The sequence below is a fragment of the Chiloscyllium plagiosum genome, chromosome 17 (genome assembly GCF_004010195.1).
Source record: "Chiloscyllium plagiosum isolate BGI_BamShark_2017 chromosome 17, ASM401019v2, whole genome shotgun sequence".
Classification (NCBI taxonomy): Eukaryota; Metazoa; Chordata; class Chondrichthyes; order Orectolobiformes; family Hemiscylliidae; genus Chiloscyllium; species Chiloscyllium plagiosum.
Genome location: NC_057726.1, coordinates 45333864 through 45360655, shown reverse-complemented (window position 1 = coordinate 45360655; position 26792 = coordinate 45333864). Strand labels below are relative to the sequence as shown.

At 42.3% G+C, this 26792-nt stretch overlaps 1 protein-coding gene across 4 annotated transcripts in view; it reads right to left on the bottom strand.

Annotated features, from left to right (window-relative positions):
- chd9 (chromodomain helicase DNA binding protein 9) overlaps nt 1-26570 on the bottom strand; it is a 245483-nt gene extending 218913 nt beyond the window's left edge. For 2 of the 4 annotated variants that reach the window (XM_043706974.1, XM_043706975.1), the window contains exon 1: nt 25537-26569. The gene's annotated coding sequence lies outside the window, so the exon portion shown is untranslated. Of the gene's footprint in view, nt 1-25536 lie in introns of all 4 variants that reach the window. The other 2 variants (XM_043706976.1, XM_043706979.1) reach the window with 2 other exon arrangements.
- Nucleotides 26571-26792: the final 222 nt, after the last annotated feature.

The following is a 26792-nucleotide window of genomic DNA, read 5'->3' as shown; positions in this document are numbered from 1 at the left end:
ACCATTAAGTGTATAAATGGCTAGTTCTCCTTGTATTCCATGAGATCTAACCTTGCTAAGAAGTCACCCATGAAGAACTCGAACGCCTTCTGGAGGTCCATATAGATCACGTTCACTACTCTGCTCTCATCAATCCTCTTTGTTACTTCTTCAAAAAACTCAATCAAATTCATGAGACATGATTTCCCACGCACAAAGCCATGCTTACTGTCCCTAATCAGTCCTTGCCTTTCCAATCCTGTCCCTCAGGACTCCCTCCAACAATCTCCCCACCACTAATTTCAGGCTCAGTGTGCTACAGTTCCCTGGCTTTTCCTTAATACCTTTCTTAAATAGTGCCACCATATTAGCCAACCTCCAGTCTTCTGGCACCTCACCTGTGACTATCAATGATACAAATATTTCAAGGAGTCCAGCAATCACTTCCTTAGCTTCCCACAGAGTTCTATGGTATACCTGATCAGGTCCTGGGGATTTATCCATTTTTATGTGTTTCAAGACATCCAGCACCACCTCCTCTGTCACATGGGCATTTTTCAAGATGTCACCAAATATTTCCCTACCTTTTCTATCTTGCCTGTCCTTCTCCACAGCAAACACTGATGCAAAATACTAATTTAGTATCTCCCCCATCTCCTGCGGCTCCACACGTAGACTGCCTTGCTGATCTTTGAGGGGCCTATTCTTTCCCTAGTTGTCCTTAATGTATTCATAAAAACCCTTTGGATTCTCCTTAATCCTATTTGCCTTCCTGATTTCCTTCTTAAGTATACTACCTTTATACTCTAAGGATTCACTCCATCTCTCCTGTCTATACCCAAGATATGCTTCCTTCTTTTTCTTGACCAAACCCTCAATTTCTTTAGGCATCCAGCATTCCCTATACCTATTAGCCTTTCCTTTCACCTGAACATGAATATACTGTCTCTGCACTCTTGTTATCTCATTTTTGGAGGCTTCCCATTTTCCAGTTGTCTCTTTACCTGCGAATATCTGCCCCAAACAGCTTTTGAGAGTTCTCGCCTAATATCGTCAAAATTGGCCTTTCTCCAATTTAGAACTTCAACTTTTAGATCTAGTCTATCCTTTTCCAACATTATTTTAAATCTAATAGAATTATGGTCTATGGCCCCAAAGTGCTCGCCCACTGACACCTCAGTCACCTGCCCTGCCTTATTTCCCAAGAGTAAGTCAAGTTTTGCACTTTCTCTAGTAGGTACATCCACATACTGAATCAGAAAATGTTCTTGTACAAACTTATCAAATTTCTCTCCATCTAAACCCTTAACACTATGGCAGTCCCAGTCCATGTTTGGAAAGTTAAAATCTCCCACCATATCCACCCTATTATTCTTACAGGAAACTGAAATCTCCTTCCGAATTCATTTCTCAATTTCCCGCTGACAATTGGGGGTGTATAATACAATTCAATAAGATGATTATCCCTTTCTTATTTCTCAGTTCCATCCAAATATCTTCCCTGGATGTATTCCCAGGAAAATCCTCCCTAAGTACAGCTGTAATGGTATCCCTCAAAAATACCACTCCCCCTGCTCTCTTGCCTCCCTTTCTATCCTTCCTATAGCATTTGTTTCCTGGAACATTAAGCTGCCAGTCCTGTCCATCCCTGAGCCATATTTCTGTAATTGCCATGATATCCCAGTCTCAGGTTCCTAACCATGCCCTGAGTTCATCTGCCTTCCCCGTAAGGCCTCTTGCATTGAAATAAATGCAGTTTAATTTATCAGTCATACCTTGTTCTCAGCTTTGTTTCTTCCTGCCCGACTCTCTCCCTTTCCCAACTGTTTCAGTCTCAGATTGATCTCTTTCCTCACTACTTCCCTGGGTCCCATTCCGCTCCCCCCCCCAATCCCACCCCCAACCTTTTAGTTTAAATCCTCTTGAGCAGCTCTAGCAAATCTCCCTGCCACTACATTAGTCCCTTTCCAATTCAGGTGCAATCCATCCTTTTTGTACAGGTCACTTCTACCACAGAAGAGATTTCAATGATTCAAAAACAGTGAACTCTTCTCCACAGCACTAACTCCTCAGCCACACATTCATCTGCTCTATCCTCCTCTTCCTGTTCATAACAGCAGGAATATTGCAGATATTACTACCCTCGAGGACCTCCCTTTTAAATTCCTGCTTAGCTTTCTTTATTCTCCCTTCAGAATCTCATCTTTTTCCCTGCCTGAGTCGTTGGTTCTAATGTGTACAATGACCTCCTGCTGATCCCTCTCTCCTTTGAGAACATTCTGCGTCCTCTCGGAGATATCCTTGATCCTGGCGCCAGGGAAGCAACACACTATTCTGATTTTTCCCTGCTGGCCGCCGAAATGTCTGTCTGTGCCTCTGACCAGACAGTCCTCTGTCACAATAGATGGCTTGGAATCCGACATGCTCCTCATTACATTTGAGCCAATCTCGATACCAGAAACTTGGCTGTTCGTGCTACATTCCCAAGAGTCTATCACCCCCTACATTTTCCAAAACAGCATACTTGTTTGAAATGGGGACAGCCACAAGAGACTCTTATGCTACCCCCTCCTACCTTTCCTGGAGTTAACCAATCTGATTGTATCTGCAGCTTTTCTCCCTTTCGATAACTGCCATCCATCACACCCCCTAGCTCTTGTAAATTAGTCATTACCTCTAAGTGTCGCTCCAACCAATCCATGCGATTTGATAGGATTTGTAACCAAAGACACTTCCAGCAGACATATTCACCAGTAACATGGAAACTCTCCCTAAACTCCCACATCCAACAGAAAGGCCATCTTTGCTCCTTCACAATCTACACATCCAGAAAATAGCACTGTCATTTTGCTCTTTTAAAAAAGTACTCCTGGCTAACTTAGTACTTATAGTTTATATTTTTATAATTTAATCAAGAGACAAATTTCAATAAAACATATAATCAAGATAGAACCCACTCTACTCACTACTGCAGATTTACAGCAAAGTTACATGTTAAAAACTATGCACTTATCTGTTCCTGTGCTGCGAGCTCTCCCACAAAGGTTACGAGGTCAGCTGTGAATTTTGCTGAGATGCACTCCAATGTCCAGACATACATGAACTCGAACAACAAAGGTATTAACTGTGCAGATTCACTGCTGTGTCACTTAGCAGCGTAGGTTTCTTTTTCTCTCTCTCTCTCACTGACCATGTGGTCGCTGCCTTTTGTCTGTCTTTCTTCCTTTTAAAATTGCCTTTGTTTTGTCTTTTTTCCCCAAAGTTCCAAAACAATACAACAGCATATAAAATAGTAACTGCTGCTCCTAGAATTCCAGGAAATCACCTCCAACACCTAAAATACCTCAAAAAAGGAGCAGCTCTTACAGCCATAATTTTTTCCCATCCTCCATCTTGAATTTCCTAGAAAAACATCTTAATGCAATTCACAAACAAACCAGATGCCACTCAAAAGCAGATGTTAGGAGTGCAACCAGATTCTGGTTTTAAGATTAATCTTGAGGGAGAAAACAAATAGTGGGAGGAAATTTGAGAGCAAGAGCTAAAAGTACAGCTGTCAATGACAATTGACACTTTCCTACTGATGAATGCACTGATAAGAGTTTTAAATCATTAGTATCATTTGAGAAATTACTGCTGTCAACTGCAATCAACCAGATTACAAGATTTGTACATTGCAAATATTATGTTTAAAATATGTCAGTCACATGGAGAATCAGACTTTTTTGATTGGCGCTCTCACATGCAATCCAATTCTTGTATCTATCATCTCACTGCCAGTAACCTTCTACAAGCAGATGCACCCTGTTGTCAATTAGAGACTAATGGCTGATGCATGTATCTGTAGATTGGGAGGTGGACGTAAATAAATTCCTTCCTGGCCTTCAGAAATTACTTTGCAAAGGCAACTAGATTGGGCAATAAAAATGCTACTATCCCAGCAACTTCCATACCTAAGAATAAATACAAAAAATATTCAGCTAAAAAGAAAACAGGAAATCACTGGCTTTCTTTATTACTTTTGATGCTGTGAAGTAGGAAACATGCAAGACTTGCATAGCTTCTGAAAACAATACATTGGTTGTTGTCTGGTTTTCAAGTTGCAAAACAGAAATTAAATGGTGCGTGACTTAATTTTGGTTGGGTCAGTGTTAGGCTTGCATTCTTATGAGGAAGTGGTTTGTTATTAACTGAATACACTGGACGTAAAATATAACATTAAAACAATAAACTTACAAAACTGAACAGTCTCCTGCCTAGGCTAAGCTCAAAATGGCCAGCTGTGAATTAAGTGGGCATGCTTGTTTGCCTCACGTTTTCATTTTTATTGTTGTTAAGATCACAGGAGTGTGATCATGAAGTTTAGCAGCGTGACATGAAACAAATCCATTTCCTCATGATTGGTCAAGTGAAATCCCAATAAGAATGTACAGTAGTAAACATATGATATAACTGGGCAGAGATAAGCAGTTTATCTATATCCTCCATCACCAGGGCCATCTACTTCCACTTACAAGGCATCATCTGCCTCCGCTCCTTCTTCAGCTCATTTGCTGCTGAAACATGGATCCATGTTGCTTCTAGGAATCACTGTGAAGAAGGGTCACTGCATCTGAAACTTTAACTGCTTTCTTGCCACAGATGCTGCCAGACCTGCTCAGTTTTTCCAGAAATTTGTTTTTGTTTATGATTTCCAGCATCTGCAGTTCTTTGGCTACTTCTAGGTTTGATTATTCCAACGGTCTCCTGGCAAGGCTCCCGCTACAAATTTGAGATTATTTAAAAACCCCTGGTGTCCACTTCTGAGTTCATACCAAGATTCATTTACTGTTCACCAAATGCTCACTGTCCTAGGTTGAAGCATGTGGGCGGCACGGTGGCAAAGTAGTTAGCACTGTTGCCTCACAGCGCCAGAGACCCGGGTTCAATTCCCGCCTCAGGCGACTGAACTGTGTGGAGTTTGCACGTTCTCCCCGTGTCTGCGTGGGTTTCCTCCGGGTGCTCCGGTTTCCTCCCACAGTCCAAAGATGTGCAGGTCAGGTGAATTGGCCATGCTAAATTGCCCGCAGTGTTAGGTAAAGGGGTAAATGTAGGGGAATGGGTGGGATACGCTTCGGCGGGTCGGTGTGGACTTGTTGGGCCGAAGGGCCTGTTTCCACACTGTAAGTAATCTAATCTAATCTAATCATTGCTAGACCAGGTACCAATTTTAAAGTTCTCTTCCTTGATTTCAAATTGTTTACTTGCCTCACCATTACCCAGCCCTACATTTACCTTGGCTTGAAATTCTAGTATCTTGCATCTCTCCAATTTTCAACATTTCACCTTCAACAGCTATGCATTCATCTGCCGAAATCCCAAATTTGGGAATTCCATCCCTAATCCTCTTTGCTACACTGTCCTCTTTAAAAAGCTTAAAATCTACTTCTTTGGTCACTTGTCCTATTATGTCCTTACATGGTTTGATGACAAATGTTGTTCTTAGAACTTGCCAGAAACAATGGGAGGTCATTTTACTGCATTAAAAGATACTACGCAAGAGTGTATGTCCTTCAGTGAGATAACTCAATGCCAAAATCCTTTGGAAAGTAACAGAATTTAAAACAACACATGAAAATAGATGTTTAGATCCACAGAGATTTACAGATCAGCCAACTCATGAATGCATTATGTTGTCAGTTGCTTCTGTGCTGCATAGAACAGCAGTCACACAGTTGTGGTACAACTCTGCACCGATTATACTGTGGCTGCTCACAGACACTACCACAAAGATAAATTAGAACATATGCTAAATTCCAGAAGCTGGACAGCAACCTCTCAAAGGGGCATACCACATGCATATTTACAGTCTCTCATAATTCCAACAGCAAGCTTACAGATTTACCTCATTTTGGTAAAGTGACCAGCAAGTTGATAATGATAAACCAGTACTTGAGCTAGCAGGTGGAATGCTATGCTATGTTATTCCAACTAGACTCAAAGTCAAAAGATATGTCAGCATCTATTAGCACAGTTCACTTCAGATATAGCTTGAATTTTAGATACAATCTGAAAGAAACTCAATATGCATTTGATAATGAAAATTGTATTATTACACAAGGTCAATCCAAGGATTATGAAAAGTCAAACTCAGGTCTCCAAATTTGAGTCTTATTCTAGGATTTATGTCAAGCAACTGGGTTATTATTGTCAAATAATATTACCTAGGTACAAATTTAACTGGAAGGTACATGTTTGTGGCTTACTGAAAAATAAACTATTGCACAATACTGTATTTGCTATGCAGGATCAATCCACACTGGAACATATTTCTAGAACAACTCATCTCGCACACCTTGTTTATGCTGCAAGCGGAATCACAAGTTCAATTATTTTAGAAGACTAAGATAAAAATGTTGCACTCCTGCTGGCACATATCATTGAAGAAGAACCTTTGATTGGATGTATTATTTTCACTGTAACTCAGTACACATTACTGGTGCTTTACAGGCAGACCATACTATACAAGTGCATCAGATTAACTGAATGGAACACAGGATACAATGTTACAGCTGTGCAGCAACAGCTGTCACTCAGTCAAATTCAGGTCTTCTCCACAGGTTATACAGCATCAAAAAGCTAATAGTTAAAATTACGCAGTCAAGTTTCTAAAAACCCATGGTGCACAAGAGATTAACCGTAAATTACAAGAAATCTTTATGCAAGGATGCAAAACAACAGGTTACCATTTAGTATGAAAACATCACCATCTTTGTTTTAACTTTCCAATTTCAGAAGCTCTGCAAATAAAGTTTCAGCTTCATCTGTCTTGAAAGACTAAAAAAAAGGTGATGAACAATACCAGAGTGTGCCATTCACATATTTAACATACGACACAAGTGAATTAATATACATCCAATTCATATACACAAAAATTTGAAGCACACAAGATCATTTGGTCTACTTAGTGTCTGTGTGAGCTCTATGAATTAGAACTGTTTACCCTAAAACTTATTTTTCTGCCTAGCCTGACCTCCCTTTATTGCCTTACGTTCTTTAATATTTTAAAAGATTATCAGAGTTCAAAATTATGGATAGAATGGAGAGTCAAAGTCTTTTTTCCCAGGTAGAAATGTCAATTACTAGCGGATGTAGGGTTAAGGTAAAAGGCGTTAAGTTTAAAGGAGATAGTGTTAGAGGTCTAGATGGAACAGAGTTTGTAAGGAGCATCCAGGAGGGTTTTCTAGAGCAGTATGTAAATAGCTCAACTTGGGAAGAAGCCGTACTGGACCTAGTGTTGGGAAATAAGCCCAGCCAGATGATTGATGTTTCAGTAGGGGATTACTTTGGGAATAGTGTACCTTCCTCCAAATACTCATGGACAAAGATGAGAGTCGTCCTAAAAGAAAAGTGCTAAATTGGGGGAAGGCCAACTATACCAAAATTCGGCAGGAGCTGGGAAACGTAGACTGGGAGCAGCTGTTTGAAGGCAAATCCACATTTGATGTGGGAGGATATTTCTCCAGTTCAGGAGAGATATGTTCCTGTGAAAAGAAGGGATTGAAATGGCAAGGTTAAGGAACCCTGGCTGACAGGTGAAATTGTGAGACTAACTAAGAGGAAAAAGGATGAGTACGTTAGATCTAGGCTACTGAAGACAGACGAAGCTTTAAAAGAATATCGGGAACATAGGACCAACCTGAAATGAGGAATTAAGAGGACTAAAAGTGGTCATGAGATATCTTTAGCAAACAGGCTTAAGGAAAATTCCAAAGCCTTTTTTTCATATATAAGGAGCAAGAGGGTAAATGGAGAAAGGGTTGGCCCACTCAAAGACAAAGGAGGAAAGCAAATGTGTGGAGTCAGAGAAAATGGTTGAGATTCTTAACAAGTACGTTGCATTGGTATTCACTGAGGAGAGGGACATGATGGATGTTGAGGTTAAGGATAGAACTTTGAATACTCTAGTTCAAATTGGCATATGGAAGTAGGACATTTTGGGTATTCTAAAATGTATTATGGTAGACAAGTCTCTAGGTCCAGATGGGACCTACCCCAGATTACTGAAGGAAGCGAGAGAGGAAATAGCTGGGGCTTTAATAGATATCTTTGCAGTATCCTTGAATACGGGTGAGGTCCCGGAGGACTGGAGAATTGCTAACCTTGTCCCCTTGTTTAAGAAGGGTAGCAGGAATACTCCAGGTAATTACAGACTGGTGAGTCTGACATCAGTGGTGAGGAAGCTGCTAGCCAAGATACTGAGGGATACGATCTACTCCCATTTGGAAGAAAATGGGCGTATCAGTAATGGGCAGCATGGTTTTATACAGGGAAGGTCATGTCTTATAAACTTAAACGAATTATTTGAGGAGGTGACAAAGTTGATTGATGGGGGGGGGGGGGGGGGGGGGGGGAAGGGCTGTAAATATCATATACATGAACTTTAGTAAGGCATTTGATAAGGTTCCCATGGTAGGCTGATGGAGAAGGTGAAATTACATGGGGTCTAGCTAGATGAATAGAGAACTGGCTGGGCAACAGGAGACAGAGCAGTAGTGGAAAGGAGTTTCTCAAAAGTGGAGACTTGTGATCAGTGGTGTTCCACAGGGATCCCTGCTGGGACCACTGTTGTTTGTGATATATATATATATATATATATATATATATATAAAAAAATGATTTGGAGTAAGGTATCAGTTGCCTGATTAGCAAGTTTGCAGATGACACTAAGATTGGTGGAGCAGCAGATAGTGAAGGGACTGTCTGGGAATACAGCATAATATACACGGATTGGAGAGATGGGCAGAGAAATGGCAGACAAAGTTCAATCCAGGCAAACGCAAGGTGATGCGTTTTGGAAGATCCAATTCAAGAGCGAACTACACAGTGAATGGAAAAGTCCTGGGGAAAATTGGCATACAAAGAGATCTGGGTGTTCAGGTCCATTGTTCCCTGAAAGTGGCAATGCAGGTCAGTAAAGTGGTACAGAAGACATACAGCACGCTTTCCTTCACTGGACGGGGTACTGAGTACAAGAGTTGGCAGGTCATGTTACAGTTGTATAGGACTTTGGTTCGGACACATTTGGAATACTGCATAAAGTTATGGTCGCCACATTACCAAAAAGGATGTGGATGCTTTGGAGAGGATGCAGAGGAGGTTCATTAGGATGGTTACCTGTTATGGAGGGCGCTAGAGAGGTTGAATAAATTAGGATTATTTTCATTAGCAAGGCACAGGTTGAGGGGGGAACCTGATTGAGGTCTACAAAATCATAAGTGGTATAGACAGGGTGGATAGCAAGAAGCTTTATCCGCCCCAGAGTGCAGAACTCAATTACTTGGTGTCATTAGTTCAAAGTGAGGCGGGAAAACTTTAGGGGAGATATGCGTGGAAAGTTCTTTATGCAGAGGGTGGTGGGGCCTGGAACGCGTTACCAGTGGATGTGGTAGAGGTGGGAACAATAGCATTTAAGATGCATCTAGACAGATACATGAATTGGCAAGGAGCAAAGGAATGCAGATCTTTAGAAAATAGGCAGCAGGTTTAGATAGAGGATCTGGATCGGCGCAGGCATGGAAGGCCAAAGGGCCTGTTCCTGTGCTGTAATTTTCTTTGAGATGTGAGAGGCAAGTTTTGTTTTTATAATATAGAGGGTGGTAAGTGCCTGGAACGTGCTGCCAGAGGTAATGGAGGTGTTCACAATATCAATCTTGTTCAGAAGAATTAAGGACATCTGTTCTTACTGCCAATGGATCGGTGTAAAAAGGTGATAACATTTGTTCACTTGTGGAATGGGAGGCAGTACTTCCTTTTGACCCAGAGGGCTGGCAACTGCGTGTATTTTACAGTTGAAGGTAGGATAACTGAATTTCTGGTTTATATTGAAGACTCTTAACAAAACTCATATTCAATAGGAAAAGAATTTGTGCATATTCCACTCAGCTTATTAAATTATATAATAGAACAACCTTGATATATTGTCATGTATATCACACTAAGCTGATTTGAATTTATGAAGCTCAGCTCCCTAATCTTGACAGTTCTGGAATGCAAATGTCTCATTACCTTTACAAGCTAGGAAAACACATAGGCTTAAACTGAGATAGTAAGAAAAATGGAAGATGTTCATATATGTGTGAGAGACAGAGACAGAGAACATTCTTTTGTAAATTACATTCACTAACCTAAGGGTTCAAGGGACAATGAGTGAAAGGGAGAGACAGGACAGAAGCTGGTGGAAAGGTTAACTCTTTGTGCATCGTGGGCGGCACGGTGGCACAGTGGTTAGCACTGCTGCCTCACAGTGCCAGAGACCCGGGTTCAATGACTCCACACTGACTGTGTGGAGTTTGCACATTCTCCCTGTGTCTGCGTGGGTTTCCTCCGGGTGCTCCGGTTTCCTCCCACAGTCCAAAGATGTGCAACCCAGGTGAATTGGCCATGCTAAATTGCCCGTAGTGTTAGGGAAGGGGTAAAGGTAGGGGTATGGGTGGGTTGCGCTTCGGCGGGGCGGTGTAGACTTGTTGGGCCGAAGGGCCGGTTTCCACACTGTATCTAATCTAATCTAATCTTTGTGGTCTGATTTGAGTGTGCACTTGCTTGTCATGACTGTTCATGTGTTATTCCCTGGAGCTCGAGATCTGGGAATGTTATGAATTTAATTTGCATTTTCGGAATCTAAGATGGTTTTTTTAAAAAAAGCCATTTTGTTGGACAATGATACTGAGCATGTTAGCTGAGCGAGGTTAGCGCATAACCTTTTCCACATTGTTTAGACTAGTCTCTCGTTATGACGTGCTCTTAAAAGGGAAGCTTATCTAGCCAAAGCAATTGGCCATTTGGCCTGGCTTGATCAGGGTTTCCCACTTTGATTTGCATGTAGCTTAATTAGTCGAGCATGTCTCTTCTTCTACAATCTTTTGCCATTTTATTGTTGCTTATCTGACAAAGGACATGTGGTGTTTTTGTAATCTCAGTACCAATTTCTGTATAAAGACAGCTTGTTTGCAGCAAAAGGAGGAGTAGCATGAGAGAGCTCTTAGGGTTAAGAGCTCTACTAATGGTTTTAAAACCTTAGCTCAAGCCTGGCTTGTACATATCTATTTTATAGTGTAACATTGATGCTATTGGTAAATAAAGGTAATGATTCAAACTAAACTGTCTGTAAGTTTCATATTCCAGACTGCCACAGAGTACAATCTCTGGGACGAACCAAGAGAGGCTTACAGGTCAAGTCCATTAGGGATTCCCTGAGCTGTCTCAAATAGGTACTTTAACAGCTAGGCCAGCATTTACTGCCCATCCCTAAATGCCCAGTGAGCAGTTAACAGTCACATTCCTGTTGATCTGGAGTCAGATGTAGGCCAGACAGATTACAGATTCCTTCCCTAAAAGGACATTAGTGAACGAGATGGGCTTTTCCTGACAACTGACAATGGATCCATGGCCATCATTAGACTCTTAATTCCAGATCTTTATTGGATTCAAATTCTACAATCTGCATTGGCGAGATTCAAACTCATGTCCCCAGAATGCGTTTTGGGTCTCAATACCACTAGCGCATTGCCTCTTCATAAACCTATCTACCTCTTCGAACAAACGTTAAGGCAATATTAGGGCAGATGGTCTATGTGGATCAGTGTCAGATTTTGCTTCATAATGCTCTTTTCTCTATATTGTTTTTACACTAAAGACTCAATATAACTACAAATTGCTGTAGGAATTTATAGAATTAGGGATGACAATTAAAGTGGGAAAATATTAAACTATTGCATATTATTTGTTGTAAACCTCTTAGAAAAGTGACATTTAACAGTGCTTCATGAGAAAATAAATGGAAAGATTAGAGCCTACATAATTCAATTACACAACAATACCCAGCACCATATAGGCAAATCACTATGTTCTACCTATAATGCTTTACCTGTGTAAGGATTTGTCACCATTATTTGGCCAGACATATTCTCAATATCTTGAAGTTCAAGTGAAATTTTATTCTGGTCATTGACAAGTGCAGAATTTTGGGACAAAATAAATATTTATTTCAATTTACATTCAAGACAATAAAGGTGAAATACCACCAGTTTCAAACACCTATACTTCTACAGCTTGCCTACTGCACAAGCCATATTGAAAGTAAAAGGAAAATTTAGACTCTTTTCAGAGCATTAATTCACTAATTGCTGCATGTGTCCTTCACAAACAACAGGAATAGGGGCTGGTGATTCAGTTTCTTGAGGCTGCACGGTCATTCAGTTAGATTATGGTTGATCTGTACTTCAAGGAGGATGTGAAGACTGCAGATGCTGGAAATTAGAGTCAAAATGTGTGTTGCTGGAAAAGCACAGCTGGTCAGGCAGCATCCAAGGAGCAGGAGAGTCGATGTTTCGAGCATAAGCTCTTCATCAGGAATTTGGAGGGGGGGGGGGGGTGAAAGTGACAGGTCAGAGGGTGGAGCGGATAGGTGAGAAGGACGGCAGACAGGAAGGACTGTTCAAAAGGGTGGTGCCGAGTTGGAAGGTTGGATCTAGGATAAGGTGGGGGTTGGGGAAATGAGGAAACTGGTGAAATTCACATTGATCCTGTGTGTTTGGAGGGTCCCAAGGCAGAAGAGGAAGCATTTTTCCTCCCGGCGTCGGGTGGCTAGAGTTTGGCAGTGGAGGCCACCCAGCACTTGCATGACCTTGGCGGAATGGGAGGGGAGTTAAAGTGTTCTGCCACAGGGTGGTGGAGTTGTTTAGTGTGAGCATCCCAGAGATGTTCTCTGAAACGTTCTGCAAATTAACGTATCAGCACAGGTGGATAAAGTGGTTAAGACAGCAAAAGGTATACTTGCCTTTATTAGCCAAGCCATAAAGATTAAGTGCATGAACTGTATAAAATGTTGACTAGTTCACAGCTAGAGTACTGCATACAGGTTTGGAATCCACACTATAGGAAGGATTTGATAGCACTGGAGAGGGCACAGATGAGGTTTACCAGGATGTTGCCTGGGCTAAAGAGTTTCAGTTATAAAGAGAGATTGGACCGACTGACGTTGCTCTCCCCAGAACTGAGGAGATTGAAAGAGGACATGATTGAGAGGTATAAAACTATAAGGGGCACAGATCAGGTGGACAGGAAGAAACTTTTCTCCTTGACGGAGGGATCAATGACTCGGGAACATTGATTGAAGATAAGGGGCAGGTTTAGAGTAAATGTGAGGACTACCTTTTCCACCCAGTGCATGGAGGAAATCTCACTGCCTATAGGTAGTGTATAGGCAGAATCCCTGATAACATTTGAAGAAATATTTAGATGCATACTTGTGATGCCAAGGCACATGAGTCTATGAGCTGGAAAATGGGATTAGAAGAGTTAGGTGGTTATTTTTGATCAGTGCAGAGGCAATGAACTGAACAGTCTTTTTCTATGCTGTAGACCACTATGACACCAAAATGATAGCAGTGTTGGAGCTCAGTTATCATAAATATCAAAATTTCAGGCTGTTTACTGGACAGAACCAAGGACTCAGGTGATTTTTTTTAATTTTTGAAAATGATGAATGGACTAAATTCTAAAGAACTTCATTACTTGGGATAGACAAGGATGGGAAAATAGGGAATCACCCTGAAAATGCTCATTTCAGAGTCAGTTCCACTCAGGGCAATGAGCCTTCTGAACAAAGTAGCCAAATGAGTGGCAAACAAATTCCTTTAACTCCTTAATGAACGAACTTGTCACATTCTGCAGAAGCTTGCAGGATCACTTGATTTAGGGAATTTAGGAATTAACACAACCCCCAAAAATTGATTCTGTCTTGGAAGAGAACCATATTCTCAGTTTTTCCACAAATATTTCAATTTTTCCTGTTCCATTTCATGATGGCAAAAGTAGGACAGTGGGAAAGAGAAAAGGAGAACAGATACTAGGCTTATTTAAATGAATGGTCATTTTAATTTGCTCATATTAGAAATGGCCAGTGGTACTCATATCCCATGAACATCACAACCTTTTGCTCCACAGTCAGACAAATTTGAATGACAATCACTTTTGGCTGCAGCTAGTTTTAAGCATGTTGTACAGTTTTGACACCAATATGTCAGTGATCAAAATCAATTATTTTATTCACTCCTGCAGCATTTTTACTTGTACTCTCGCTACCTGTCAAACCTTGTCATCATCCAGATAATACCAAAGCACTTGCCAGTCTGATGGGGTTATCAGCGACAGAATGAACTTCAAGGGTTTTGCTATATTCCAAGTCATACATAACAAGTCTCTTTTGAGTTGGGTGTTAAAAAGCAAGGCATCATACTAAAGTTCTGACAAAATCTTGCTGTGAACTTCATAAAACTTTTAACAAATTCTATTGTCAAACATCGCTACTGCATCAACTGCCAATTAACCCTCATTCACGTAAGATTGTATTGCATTATCTTTTGATTCAGTAGCAGGAAGAGCGGGAGCATCGACCAGAGGGCTGACAGGAAGCTGAATCACTGCTTTAAAAACTTACCGTGTGAATAGGCAGAGCGCACACTAAGAAAGAGCGGACATAGTACTGAGTAAGTGAAGTAATATATAGGAGAACCGCGGTTATCCGAACAAGATTGGCGGGCACTATTTCGTTCGGATAATTGATTATTTGGCGAATTGATTAAATGCCTTTCCTCTGGGGCTTGTAGTTTTTCAAGTGTGCTCCCCATTCAGGAGACTAGCAGCAGCAGCACAGCATGCGAGACCCTGGCTCCAACACCGTCCCCCAAACATGTCCAACACTGCCCCCACCCCCTCTTCAGGGCCGCCGGACTGGACACCAACAATAAGACTGCTGCTGCCTTTGTGTGGTAAGTCTCCAAATAGTGCGCGCGCACACAATTTTTTCTGATGGGTTCCATGTTTGCCCTGTACAGAACAATGTTGGTCAGATTATCGGTGGGGGGGGGGAGGGGGGAGAAGAGATTAGGGGACACCTCTCTAAAGAACTCCAGGGAAAGTGTGGGGAGAGAGGGTGGGAAGTCAGTCATTTGGAGACAGTGCCTGTTTAATCATTGTAAACAAAAGACGCGATCACTTATGGAAACACGCCTTTGATATAATGTTTCTATCAGGACCTCAAGATCTCCTTCGGATAATCCGATTTTCGGATAATTGAGGTTCCTCTGTATTCAGATGGGCTACCCGAAACATTACTTAGGTACTGTCTCCCACCCATCCTCCTCTTCTAACTAAAATAAAGATTCTGTGTGCTGAATTGGTAAGGTAGCTAGTTTTTTTATTCTTTATTTTTCTAGTCTCTTTGGAAATTTAGAATAGTGGGAATGGCAGTTCAGGCAGTTGAATGTTCCTCCTGCAGAATGTGGGAGGTAAGGTCACCACTCGTGTCCCTGCTGACTCTATCTGCGGGAAGTGTACTCAATTCCACCTCCCTGAAAACCGCATTAGGGAACTGGTGCTGGATGAACTTCGGATCATTTGGGAGGTGGAAGGGGGTTATTGAAAGGAGTTACAGGAAGGTAGTACCACCTCAGGTGCAAGAAAGAGGTCGATGGGCTACTGTCAGGGAATGGAAAGGGAACCAATAGTCAGTGCAGGGAACCTGTGTGGCCATTCCCTTCAATAACAAATATACCATTTTGGATATTGTTGGGGGAACCACTTCCCAAGGTAAGCCATGGGTATAGGTCACTGGCACAGAGTCTGTCCCTGTTGTTCAAAGGGAAGGGGGGAGATGAGCAGAGCATTAGACATTGGGGACTCCATAGTTAGGGGGACATATAGGTGGTTTTGTGGGAACGAGAGAGGCTCACAGTTGTGTTGCCTCCCAGGTCCCAGGGTTTGTGATGTCTCAGATTGTGTTTTTGGGATCCTTGAGGGGAAGGGAGAGCAGCCCCAAGTCGTGGTCCACATAGACACTAATGGCATAGATAGGAAAAGTGATAGGGATTTAAGGCAGAAATTCAAGGAGATAAGGTGGAAGCACACAGGCTAGAACAAAGAGTTATCATCTCTGGTTTGTTGCCTGTGCCATGTGCTAGCAAAGCAAGGAATGGGAAGAGAGAGGAGTTGAACATGTGGCTACAGGGATGGATGGTTTTGAATACCTAGATAATAGAGGCAGGTGAGACCTCTACAAACAGGATGGGCTACACCTGAACCAGAGGGGTACCAATATCCTGTGTGGGGGGGGGGGGGGGGGGGGGGGGGGGGGGTGCAATTTGCTCATGCTCTTCGGGAGGGTTTAACCTAATTCAGCATGGGGATGGGGACCTAAACTGTAATTCCAGTGTCCAGGAGGTTTAGAATAATGAGGTCAAAAATGAGGTTTCAAGGTTGCAGGAGTTCACCGGCAAGCAGGTAAGTGGTTTGAAGTGTGTCTGCTTCAATGCCAGGACATTCGGAATAAGGTGGGTGAACTTGCAGCATGGGTTGGTATCTGGGATTTCGATATTGTGGCCATTTCAGAGACATGCATAGAGCAGGGACAGAAATGGTTGTTGCAGTTCAGGGATTTAGATGTTTCAGTAAGAATTGAGAAGATGGGGAGGTGTGGCATTGTTAGTCAGGGACAGTATTACGGTGGCAGAAAGGACATTTGAGGACTTGTCTACTGAGGTAGTATGTGCTGAGATTAGAAACAGGAAAGGAGAGGTCACCCTTGTTGGGAGTTTTCTGCAGACCCCCGAATAATTCCAGATATGTAGAGGAAAGGATAGCAAAGATAGGAGTGAGAGTAACAGGGTAGTTGTTATGGGGAACTTTAACTTTCCAAATATTGACTGGAAATATTATAGTTTGAGTACTTTAGATGGGTCAGTTTTTGTCCAATGCGTGCAAGATGGTTTCCTGACACAGCATATAGACAAGCCAACAAGGGGCAAGGCCACATTGGATTCGGTACTGGGCAATGAACCTGGCCAGGTGTTAGATTTGGAGGTAGATGAGCATTTTGGTGATGGTAACCACAATTCAGGTATGTTTATTTTAGCAATGGAAAGGGATAGGTATATAATACAGGGCAAGAGTTATTCTGGGGGAAAGGCAATTGCAGGGGATAGGCACAATTGAAACATGGAACTTATTCAAGGAACGGCTACTGTGTATCCTTAATAAGTACGTACCTGTCAGACAGGGAGGAAATGGTCGAGTGAGGGAGCTGTGGTTTATTAAAGAAGTTGAATCTTTTGTCAAGAGGAAGAGGAAGGCTTATGTTAGGATGAGACGTGAAGGCTCAGTTTGGGCACTTGTGAGTTTACAAGTTAGCCAGGAAAGACAAAGAGAGAGCTAAGAGGAGCCAGGAAGGGACATGAGAAGTTGTTGGCAGGTAGGACCAAGGAAAACCCTAAAGCTTTCCATAGGTATATCAGGAATAAAAGATTGACGAAAGTAATATTAGGGCCAATCATGCATAGTAGTGGGAAGTTGTGTGTGCAGTCCGAGGAGATAGGGGAAGCAATAAATGAATGTTTTTCGGTAGTATTCACACTGAAAAAAGACAATGTTGTCAAGGAGAATACTGCGTTACAGGCTTCTAGACAGGATTGAGGTGCACAAGGAGGGGTCAGCAATTCTGGAAAGTGTGAAAATAGATAAGTCCCTGGGCCGGATGGGATTTATCCTAGGATTCTCTGGGAAGCCAGGGAGGAGATTGCAGAGCCTTTGGCTTTGATCTTTATGTCGTCATTGTGTACAGGAATAGTGCCAGAAGACTGGAGGATAGCAAATGTTGTCCCCTTATTCAAGAAGGGGAGTAGAGACAACCCTGATAATTACAGACCAGTGAGCCTTACTTTGGTTGTGGGTAAAATGTTGGAAAAGGTTAGAAGAGATAAGATTTGTAATCATCTAGAAAAGGAATAAGTTGATTAGGGATAGTCAGCATGGTTTTCTGAAGGGTAGGTCGAGCTTTACAAACCTTATTGTTTTCTTTGAGATGATGACCAAACAGGTGGATGAAGGTAAAGCAGTTAATGTGTTGTGTATGGATTTCAGTAAGGTGTTTGATAAGGTTCCCCACGGTTTGCTATTGCACAAAATACAAGGCAGGGGATGGAGGGCAATTTAGCTGCTTGGATCAGACATTGGCTAACTGAAAGAAGACAGAGGGTGATGGTTGATGCGAAATGTTCATCCTGGAGTTTAGTTATTAGTGGTGTACCGCAAGGATCTGTTTTGGGGCCACTGCTGTTTGTCATTTTTATAAATGACCTGGATGAAGACGTAGAAGGATGGGTTAGTAAATTTGCGGATTACACTAAGGTCTGTGAAGTTGTGGATACTGCTGAAGGATGTTGCACGTTATAGAGGGACATAGCTACAGAGCTGTGCTGAAAAGTGGCAAATGGAATTTAATGTGGAAAAGTGTGAGGTGATTCACTTTGGAAGGAGTAACAGGAATAAAGAGTACTGGGTTCATGGTACGATTCTTAGTTACAAATCACATAACACCAGGTTATAGTCCAACAGGTTTACTTGGAAGCACTAGCTTTTGGAGCACTGTTCCTTCATCAGGTGGTTGTGGAATATAAGATCGTAGGACACTGAATTTATACAAATAGTTTACAGTGTGATGTACCTGAAATTATATATTGAAAAAGACCTGGATTGTTTGTTAAGTCTCTCATCATTTAGAATGGACATGTTGGTTTCTGTTCATTGATGCGTAAATCCTAGAACTTTCTTAAAGTTACATCCTCAAGAGAATCTATTGTTAAAGTTACATTCTCAAGTGAACTTTAAGAAAGTTCTGGGGTATACATGACAATGAACAGAAAATAGCATGACCATTCTAAAAGATGAGAGGCTGAACAAAGAATCCAGGTCTTTTTCAATATATAATTTCAGGTACATCACACTGTAAACTATTGGTATAAATTCTGTGCCCTACGATCTTATTCTCCACAACCACCTGATGAAGGAACAGTGCTCCAAAAGCTAGTGCTTCCAAGTAAACCTGTTAGGTTATAACCTGGTGTTCTGTGATTTTTAACTTTGTACACCCCAGTCCAACACTGGCAACCCCAATCATGAGTAAGATTCTTGGCAATGTAGATGAGCAGACAGATCTCAGTGTCCATGTACCTAGATCCCTGAAAGTTGCCACCCAGGTTGATAGCGTTAAGGCGGCGTATGATATGCTAGCTTTTATTGGTAGAGCGATTAAGTTTCAGAGCCACGAAGGTCATGCTGCAGCTGTACAAAACTCCATTGCACACAGTTCTGGTCACCACATTATAGGAAGGATGTGGCAGCTTTGGAAAGGGTTCAGAGGAGATTTAGATTAGATTAGGTTCCCTACAGCGTGGAAACAGGCCCGTCAGCCCAACCAGTCCACACCGACCCTCCGAAGAGGAACCCACCCAGTCCCATTTCCCATTGGCTAATGCACCTAACACTGTGGGCAATTTAGCATGGCCAATTCACCTGACCTGCACATCTTTGGGCCTGTGGGAGGAAACACAACACCCGGAGGAAACCCACGCAGACACTGGCAGAATGTGCAAACTCCACAAGGACAGTCACCCGAGGCTGGAATCAAACCTGGGACCCTGGTGCTGTGAGGCAGCAGTACTAACCACAGAGCCACCGTGCCACCCATTTACTAGGATGTTGCCTGGTACAGAGGGAAGGTCTTACGAAGAAAGGCGGAAGGATTTGAGGCTGTTTTCATTAGAGAGAAGAAGGTTGAGAGATGACTTAATTGAGACATAAAAGATAATCAGAGGATTTGATCCGGTGGGCAGTGAGAGCCTTTTTCCTCGGATGGTGATGGCTAGCATGAAGTGACATAGCTTTAAATTGAGAGGTGATAGGTATAGGACAGATATCAGAAGTAGTTTCTTTACTTAGAGTAGTAGGAGTGTGGAACGCACTGCCAGCAACAGTATAGACTTGCCAACTTTAAGGGCATTTAAATGGTCATTGGATAAACATATGGATGAAAATGGAAATAGTGCAGGATAGAAAGGCTTCAGATTGGTTCCACATGTTGGCGCAACACAGGGCCAAAGGGCCTTAACTGCACTGTATGTTCTATGTGAAAGCAATCTCCATTACCACAAAGCTAGCTGGTAGGGAACAATGAAAGAAAATATATATTGACCTCTCTCTTCCCTCGAGTGTAAATATCTTACTTCTGACTGATGTGCAATTGAACCTTTCTGGCAATTCTAGCTCATTTTCACACAATGCTCTTTAATACAGCAGAAGCTTTCTATTTATCAGATAATTTGCTTTCCCACAAAATGTCACAGTGGCCAAGTACACAATTTTCAATCTATCGAGAACTTAAAAAGATGTCTGGTTTTGGAAAGTATATGGATATTACAGACAAAATTGCCCAACTTACTATTAACTTGAAAATGTCAGTTTGAATGCAGATAGATAGTTAGCACCTAATGTAGCATTAGATGCGCTTCTGAGCTTTAATGCTGAGATTAGTGATCATGCCATGTATAATAACTTATCTGTTAAATCTGTGATGAGGAGCGATTGGTCAATGAGAGCAAAGCTTAATGGGGTGAAAGAAAAAAAACAAACAAATGCAATAGCCTCACAGACAAATGGTCTCCAAATTTCAAATTCATCTCTGGTATATCCCCGGTATTCATTAATACTGTAAATGAATTCTCGATCACCCTAATACAAAGCCTTTCTCCCAACAGCTACACTTCAAAGTAGACACTATAACATCTGAACTATTGATCAAGTCACAAACGATCATTTAAATGTCTCAAAAGTATTAAAAGGCAAACTAAAATATATTAAAAAGGTTTCAATATTCATTTTATTCTAAATAATCTATTGACACCTTTACTCGAAAAATCTCATCTCGTAACTGTACAATCCTTCCCACTCACTGTTTTCTACAGAACTCAGCCTAAAAACGTACACTTTTCAAACATTCAACATAAACCTAAACGAGTTTCCATTATCCAAAATCATCTTCAGCCTACACAAAACAAATCTGATATTTCATTTCAGCTAAAAGCAAAATCTCATCCATCACTTAATCCAACAGATGAACCACATGAAGTGCTGTATTAAACCAAAATTATTTCTACTCCACAATGCAACAAGAGACACTAAGTAAATAGACCCCTTCGCAAGAAATCTTATTCATTCCCTAGTTAACCAGTCACAATTGAGGATAACTATGCGCAGTTTACATTGCCACCTTTTAGTTCATGAAACCGACAAAATGTGATTTGTAAAAAAACCAACGGTAGCACCAAGATCATAGAAAGGTCAAAAACTGGATGAATGAACATCATCATCATCAGCTGCAAGTTGGTACGAAAACACCGAACAATTGGAAGAACAACACTTCATCTTCCACCTGGGCAGCCTGCAGCCCAGATGACTCAACATTGAGGTCTCTAATTGCAAATGACCTTCCCACCCATCGCCAACTCCCTTTCCCACCTCCTCTTTTCTATTCCTCTGACAGACCTTTCCTTCCAGCTACCAACTGGATTGATTCGTCAACCCCAACCCGGTTGTACCCACCACCTCTAGTCACCTATCACTACTTCACCATGCCACTCCTCTCCCCACACATAACCCTTCCTCCCGCCTCTTTATCTGCAGCTCTCCTACCCCCACCTGAAGGCGGCTATACCCGAAACATTGACTTTTCCACCTCCTGATACTGCCTGGTTGCTGTGCTCTTCCAGCCCTCTGTTGTCTAACAACATTTGTGGTATACAGGAAGATAGAGCAGTATTTAGTTTTGAGTAGTAGGGAAAAGAAGTTGAACAAGGGGTGACTGGGGTAACATGGGTGTTAAACATATTTGAAACAATATTTAGAAGTCCCTGACCATTTCAAAATCAGTTGAAAATAAACTGTTACAGCAAGGTTGGTCATGAGATAATTTTTTTTCTTTAATTCTATCCAGGAATGTAAGAGCTCCTCAAATATGGAAATAATATTTTGGCAACAGGAACAAAATTGGTTTTAAAATTGGACAAAATAAATTGTAACAGTGGTTTTTGTAGAAACCATCTTAAGTTCATATTTGGTACAGAGTCAGGTTACTTTACATGACCATTTAGCAAAGGTAGCAACAGGCACACCAAAAATCAATGACTATTTTGTGAACTTTTTTTTTTATTTTATTTTGCTCTGGGTGCGACTGAATGAGGGAGGGCAGAAAAATGAGATGTTGACAGTTGCAAAATATTCCATGCCAAACAGAAAACCTGGATGGTTCAGATCCCTATCCATTTTTAAAGTGACTTTTATTTGGTTTTGCTTTTAAAATTGGAGCTTGAAAAATATTATCAGGAAAATCTCAAAAACAAAATTTATCAGAGAATTTCAATATTATATATGTGCTATAGTAGATGTAGATTACATAGAGTAAGGCACGTGACAAAACACAGTCAGGAGAAATCTGACATTTTACCAAATGTGGAAATACTGGATTGAAATGTGAAATTTTAGATGACTCGAAGCAAAATGCTACATTACGTTGAGCATCAGAGATAATGGGAAGAAGATGTAAAAATATTACTGATCATTCCTTATTTTAAAATTTGTTGTTTTAGGTTAAGTGGATTATAAACAAGCATTATTTAGTGCAAAAAACAACAAATGCTCAAGATCACAGCAGGTCAGACAGCATCCATGAAAAGAGAACAAGCTAACATTGAGTCTAGATAACTCTTCACAGCTAAAGTGAAGAGTGGAGGGACAGCATTTATGCTATAATTTGGAGGTTTACTGGGCATAGGGTGCTGGTGGAGAAAAGATATTAGGAGTTTACATTAAGTGATCAGAATGTGAAAATGGCAGAACAATGGTGTGGTGCTGGAAAAGCACAACAGGTCAGACAACATCCGAGGAGCAGGGAAAAAAAAATAATTAAAAAAAAAAAAATCGACATTTTGGGCATAAGCCCTTCATCAGGATAAGCCCAAAACGTCGATTTTCCTGCTCCTCAGATGCTGCCTGACCTACTGTGCTTTTGCAGCATCGCACTCTCAACTCTGATCTCCAGCATCTGCAATCTTTTCTCCTAGAACAATGGGAGTCTAACTGCCAGACTTGAAAGGACTGTAAGTGGGAAGGGGGAGGGGAGGACATAATAAACTAAAAAGGAAATAGTTCACAAATTAAAGGTGTTGAACTCAATACAAGGTCCAGAAGGTTGTAAAGTGCAGTGAGAGAGCGACTCACTTTTGCCTATATTATTCCTCCAGTTTGCACTGTTTCACTGTAACACTGCAGCATGCCAAGGACATGTCGATGTCCTGCTTATGCACAGCACAGGCCACAGGTGTTCTGCAAAGCAATCACCCAATCTTTGTTTGGTTTCTGTAATGTAGAATAGGCCAAACTGTTTGCAGCAAATATAGTACACAAGATTGGAAGTGGTACAGGTGAAATGATGTTTCAATTTGAAAGGCTGTTCAGGTCCTTGGATAGTGAGCAGGGAGAAGTTGAAGGGGCAGGTGTTGCACTTTCTGCAGTTACATGAGAAGGAAAGATGGAGCTGAGGGGTGGTGTTGGTGGTTATGGGTTTTTTAAAATCTCAATTTATGCAGTATAAGGGTCAGCAAAGCCTAAGCTAATTTTTACTTCGCCTACGATTAAAGATTGCGTTATAAAGTGTTTACTTCCTCAGGATACCACAAACCACTTCATAGCCAATGAGATTCATGTGAAGCACAGTTACTATTGTAATAACAGTGTAGAGCCCGGGTGTCCTTGGAGAAGGAGCACGCGGTGTCGACCAACACCCTGGAGTTGTTGAGGGAGAGGTGGGCGCCGCAGGGAGTGGAATGCATAAAAAAAAGAAAAAAATAATTAAAAAACTATTGTAATAACATATTACAAGATCCCACAAAAGGAATAAGTTAATAATCAAACAATGCTTTGGCAATATTGGTTCAACATAAGTGCTGTTCAGGGTACAGAACTCCTTTGTACTTACAAAACTGTTCAACATTCTGATAAAACATACACTAAAATGGGATTGAAAACTACAGTCAACACAACTGCTGAGCCAACAGGTACAATCCTATTTACAAGAAATTAAGAAAGGTAGCTCATTGTCACTGACAAAGTTAATCCATTCCTCAGAGTTTTGCCTCTGTACCACACTGATAATCATAATTAAATGAACCACACAATGGGAATTCACAAGATTGCAAAAATCATTAAATAAAGTAGGGCTTTAACAATGACATCTCCCCAAACAGCGTGGTGTTTAATTGCCACAGGACCCTAAGTTGCACCTAAGAATCAGAAACAAAGTTTGACATATTATCACCAACACAACTAAAATCTGGTCTCAGCAGAAACAATGCTTAAATAATCGATATAACAAAGATGACTTGGTGTTTTTTTTTAAATAATAGGCAAGGCGAGTGCCTTTCATGGAATTTAAATCAAACATAGCCACTGAGGATATATACAAAATGATCCAATTGGTGTAGAACTTGGGAATATTTTCGTCTTGCCCATGCGACGCCTCCTTTAACAGCGGCGCGACACGACAGTGAGTCAGTGGAGCGCGACGATACAATGGAGCAATGACTCATCCGGTCAAAGGAGGCACATCCTCCTCTTCCTTCCCACCCACCCAATCCATCCATCCATCCTTTCCCTATAAACAGCTGGACCAAAGGGGTTCCCAGTGTCTTTTATCTGCCTCGCTCTTCTGATTTCCTTTTTGCTCAGTGGCTGGCCCGCCCGCCGGACATGGGCTTTGCTATTGCAGCCTGAAGCCACGCACGTGTTTCCACGTCGCTGCTTTACCAGCACAATGTGGCAGCGGCGCGCGGATCGAATCCCCCCTCCAACCCAGCGCACGCGCGCCGCTGCGCGCGCGGGCGGACCACCCTCCCCTCTCTCAAGGTTGGGCAGAAAACCCCTGGGGCTGGCGCGCGCGGGCGGACCACCAACCCCACCCCGAAAAAAAAAGCGAGTTAGCTCCTCCCCTTAACCTTCTCATCCCCTCCCCCACACCACATCGGCTCGGTGGGTGTGGGTGGGGGTGGGGGAAGGGACAGTGACCGGGCCAGTAGCCCCTGGGGCCCGGCGCGCGGGTGGAATCCCCGTGTCTGGGCAGAAAGCCCGCGGCTGCCGTCGTTCCGGTTACAAAAAAAAACCCCACACAAGGCGCACACAGGGAGCTGCGCCATTGGGCTGCTGTGGTGCTGCAGGAAGGCCAGAGAGGGAGGAGGGGAGAGAGAGAGAGAGACACACACACACACAGACAGACAGACAGGAGGGTGGGGATGGGGTAGACACAGATGGGGGAGGAGGAGGAGAGAGGCACTGAACAGCAACAAAACGGAGGCCTTGTCGGGTCAGCTTGAGCTCCAACTAGAAAGTTCCATTTTCACCTCTCCCACACAGTGGCCCACTCCGAGATCAGTTGTACTCCCTTACACACAGCCCGACATCCCCCCCCCCACTCTTCCACCGCCATAAACGACGGAGGGTGGGGGAAGTCGAAAATATAGAAAGAAAAAAACAAACCCCCCCCACTTGCCACCCCCACCACATACACAGTTTTTGAAGGAGGGGGGAAGGTGGGATTTTCTTCCCTATTTTGTTTGGCTTGTTGCAAGCTGAACTTACCAGAGGAAAAGGCCGGCTCTAAAGGAAGTATTTATGAAGAATGATTATTTGCGAAGTTTTAGTACGGAGTCGACCTCAGCGCTCCGACTAACGTGATACATTTCATTTGCATATTTCTTTTTTGTTTTCTGATTGGACACTGGCTGCTTTCGGGGTCAGCGCCGACACGGCTGCTTTATTAGAAAAAGTTGTTGGGTTGGCCTCGGGGGGACGGCACGGCGGGGCTGGCCGCTGCTTCAAGTGCCGGGAATTCGGGGTAGATTTGGGGGAAAAAGCCCGGCGGAACCGCTCGAGACGATCATGGCCGTCCCACGGCCCGGCCAATCGGCGGCGGCTTTACTAAAAGGGAACGGTGGGGTGGTGGCGGTGAGCCAGGGCCGTGTGAGACGGAGCCGCTGATTGGCCAACGGGGTCGCGTTGGGTGGAGGACCCGTTACAGCGACCCCCAGTGGCAACCGCCGCGATGACAGGGGCGAAGCACCAGGAACTCGACCCACGTCAATCAAGCTCTCTAAGGTCAGCAAAGACTCATTGCTGCCGAAGGAAAAGCTAAATGCTTTACAAATGGCCTGGATAAATATTAGCTTTCAAGAGATAAGGAGGACTTAGTCGGGGGTGGAAACCAAGTTCATTCCAACAGAACATTTAGAGCACTACCACAAATACAACCCCCAAAGAAGAGTTTTTTCCTGTCTGTTCAGCCTTTTCAAGTTCTAGCACGATTAAACATATTTAAATAAAGATTTTTTTAAAAAACTGCTGCTTCTAGGCATAGGCCCCACTGATATTCTTTAGTTATTTTGTTTTGCAACGCTTTTGTATCATCGGTTGGTCTGTTGATGAGGGGTCAACGTTGGAAAGTGCAACAGGAATGCTCTTATCACGCTTAGAAAGACTATCGTATGAATCGCTTCCCCTGCGTGATATCTCTCTAAGTAACACGGGGGTAATTAGTTTCAGTTGAATTCAATGCCCTAACCAAGAAAAATGATCAAACCCGTGTCAATTTCCTGCTCTGTATTCCAATGCACCCTACCCAGAAGTAAAGGTAAAGATTGGCCAGAGGTCATGAAAAAGACCATGCTTGATTTTAATAACCCTGGCCCAAAACTGAATATCTTCAATTAGAACTACTATTGAACGCAGCTTATAGTTGGTTCAGACGTTGAAAAGATAAAGCAGGGGACAGGCTGGCACCTGTAGAATTATAAATCACGGTAATAGATTACCTACAAGAACTAGAAAGAAATTCTGTA